A 3846-nucleotide genomic window follows, 5' to 3' on the forward strand; every position below is an offset into this window, starting at 1 on the left:
TCAAGTCATGCTGGTCGACCGGGCGGTGACGGCGGCGTTTTCTTGTGGCCTCCTGGACATAGGAGGCTGACCAGACCCCATTTCCTTTCCTCTTTGCTCTGTAATAAACGTTTGTTCATTATCATCACGGGCGCGCGCCCGCATATCCGCCTGCTCTTCTGCCGAACGAATCGCACGTGGCCTACCCATACACTGACGAACGTGAATACAGGTCAACATCATCAACATCAGAGCTCTTTAAGATGGGCCTTACTGCATGGTGTTCGCATACACACATTGCACTTTCCAGTCAGTTATTTCAAGCTTCGCTTAAAAAACTCCGTCTGAAGGTTTTGCCATAGACTTGAAGCGGTTGTCATTGTCGAATGTATGCTTGTAGGGCTTGATGCCCACGTTTCGGACTAGATCAATTTGCCCATTATTATTACAGGCATTAGAAAAACTTTTAAATTTCCACGAGAACGGCATTTCAAAGGAACTTTGTAATGTAATCTGCTTGCAGTTACTATCATTTGAGGAGGCGAAGAACCCCTCACACGCCGTAGCTACGGACCCCCGTGGGAAACAGTCACTGGAATAGACCTTTTTTAGGCCGTAAGCGTTGCTCACGGCTGATATATTCATGTATACATCCAAACCCAAACAAACATATTCTAAAAAATGAAGCGTCCGCTTCCGGCCGAGATTAATATTTCAAGTTTAAAACATGAGAAAACCCGCCGCGGTGGCACAGTGGCTAAGGCGTTGTGCTGCTGAGCACGAGGACGTGGCTTCAGCTCCCGGCCGCGGCGGCCGCTTTTCTGATGGAAACGAAAAGCAAAAACACCCGTTTGTACGATATTTCGACGGACGTTAAAAATCCCCAGGTGGCCGAAATTAATACGGATCCCTCCACTACGGTGCGCCTCATCACCGGAGCTGCGTCGGAGCGTATACAATCAATCAATTAAAACATGAGAAAACTGTATTTAGCCAACACACGAGCTGCATCACCTTATTTTCTCCGTTCGTGTTGATAACGTTGTTTTACTCTCAGTTTCCGGCACTGATAGTAGCTGGCCAACGCCTAACATCTGTAGGTTGAAAAGCCGCGCTGTGTATTAAAGAATTCACATCGGCAGGGTAGTTTCGATTAGGGAATAAAATAGTGTTTACCAACGAAAACACGAAACCACGCAAGAAAAATAGAAATATTGACATCGTACAAACTCAACGAATCAATATTTTGAAAGTTTGCGAATGAAATTATTCGATGTAACCGTCTCCGGCGTACGCAACAACTTTTTCATGTAGGGATTAAGTTGTGGTTTATTTCTTTGGGGTTTATTTCTTTGTTTGTATTTGTCATCACATGCCTAACAAAGGCTGTCAGGGAACTGCTTGTGTTACACTTTTCGTTCACCTTTGCCTCGACACGGCCGCATAGTCTCACAGAGCACCGGGGGCGGGGGGAAGGGGGGGGGGAGGGTTTGAGAGAGATTAGAACTTAGGGGCCAGCGGTAAAACGGATGACGCAACGTTACGCTTGCGTCTTTACTGCATTGGTAACGAAGGCCGAGTACTACCTTAACACGCACTTGTCTCAAGCCTCTAGCTGCGACCTAGCTCCATTTACACCTTTGCGACCGTCTGGAGGAGCTAGATGAAGGCGTTCCCAGAACGACGCGATTCAAGTGTCTGCGCTCTTCAGTCAATATGCCTGGCGCATTGCTGACCATGGACCTTCAGGCGTGCTTATCACTTAAACGACGGCCATTTAATCGCGCGGCCGCGCGAGCCAGACACGACCGGTTGTCGCGCTGTATTGTTGTCGGGGCTAAATCAGTAAATTTCAACATGTGTATGCGTGACCATGCACACCCGGTGTCAAAGCTTTCCGGGACGCGATTTCGCAAAGAGAAGAAAATTTATCTGCTGCCTGGTAGCTAAGCTCCTTTCATGCATATGGCGATGATACTCCGACATGTGATGATTTACTTAGCAAAACACATGAAGCACTCAGCCATCAGTAAACAGAGAAATTTCCTTCGACTGTAGACGTCGCGTTTCGGGAACTTTTGATGCCCGGTGCCCTCCGGAAATGTTACACTGATGCAAGAAAATGTATGTTTCTCGATCCCATTTTTTAAAACGAAAGCTTTCTTGGTGGGACCGATGGCATCCTGTCAAACAACTAATGCATTACTCAATAGACCGGTTGGTCGACTGAAAAGCGCTGATAAGATCTCCGGACACCCGGCGCGTGCGTGAAACCGAGCTTTCCATTGTGTCAAGACGGTTACTTGAAAATCCCGGGGAAAAGGAATGGTTCTAGACAATGAACGTAGACAAAAAGCCAATAAACATTTCGATCATGGAGGAGGAGCACAATAGTATACCTTTAAGTCATAAATAACGTATTGGTATACCTTTAGATCGTTCAACGAGTATACTTAGTGGGCGAAAAATCGTCGCACCGATTCAATCTTCGTTTGCGATTTGGGTCTTCGGAGGTTTGACGATCGATTGGACGCACTTTTCTTGGATTGGGCGAAGCTTTCGTGCTTCTCTCGACTTTCTTTAGGAAGGGATGGCAAAGTTTGTTTCACCACTTCGTGCGAAAGCACAAATGTAAAAATTGCACACCCTTTGTCAAAATTTTGTGGGCCAGTCCTAAGCCTTCTCGACCCCGAAGAATTCCAAGAATCGGCTTTATCTTTAAGTGTGACAAAAATATTTTTAGGCAGTAAAAAAGAAAGGTGTTTTCTCTAGCTTTCGTGCATAAAAAGTTTCAGCCTCGCTCGGGTCGTAAGCTTGTACAATGAACTTTTCGCAGCCTGTCCGGATCCAGCTTGGCCCACAAAATTTTGACAAAGACAGTACATGTGCATGTTCTTGAAAAGCCCCCGAAAACCCCTTACCCCACCCTACCCTTTTTTTTTTGTAAATCACAAGCACTTTTGGAAGATTGTCAATAAGTGAGTAGAGTCCTTAGTCCAGATTATTACGAAATATCGGAGACAAATGTCACGGTTGCACACACATCGAATAACTTAATTCTTAAAATTGTCAATTAATGCGTACAAAGATCGCTCCGCTTCTCTGTTTCATCCAGTTTACTTTTAAGTCGTGGCGCGGGAGGAGACAAAAGCAGACCAACAGGAGGCACAACTAGGCTTTCGCCTAGTTCACTTTCTACGAAAGTGAAGACGATACCTTATTCTGAACATAACGAGATTACGCCCCTCTTTACATTGTAAATGTCACACAAATTGCATATGGTATTTCCTGTTGAATGTTCCTGTATACTTGACTGCAATTAACTCATTGAGTTATTGAAAAAATTTCGTGGTACATTGTTAATACGTATATATTTAGTGACGAAATTTATTTATGTGAATCCAGTATGCGCACCTTCATGGTATATGTGAAATTATTCTATCGTACGCGTGCTCTTGTATATCTTGCACATGAATGTGTTCTTGTGTATTTGTGAACTTATATCACAATTTCTTACTCGTTGCTCACGTGTACTTCATGTTAATTTTAAGCTTTGCTTGCTCTCCTCGGTGTCAACAGATCGACAGGAACCCCGTGAAGCTACTTTGCTGCAGCTTTTTGTTTTATTGCCCAACATTATTGGCAGTTTTTCGTGTAAGAGGGAAAATGCGGAATAAAGTTGAAAAAAGAAAAAAAAAAACATTGCAAGCCTTGCCCATAATTGTTTCCCCTGGAGGATATACATCCACACAATTATAACGATTAGTTGTTCTCAGCCAGCCGCCGCGGTGGCTCAGTGGCTAAGGCGTTGCGCTGCTTAGCGCTTGGTCGCGGGTTCCATTCCCGGCCACGGCGGCCGCTTTTCTG

This window comes from Haemaphysalis longicornis, unplaced genomic scaffold (assembly GCF_048455015.1).
Source record: "Haemaphysalis longicornis isolate Haplotype H1 unplaced genomic scaffold, Haemaphysalis longicornis Haplotype H1 scaffold_4, whole genome shotgun sequence".
NCBI classification, from domain to species: domain Eukaryota; kingdom Metazoa; phylum Arthropoda; class Arachnida; order Ixodida; family Ixodidae; genus Haemaphysalis; species Haemaphysalis longicornis.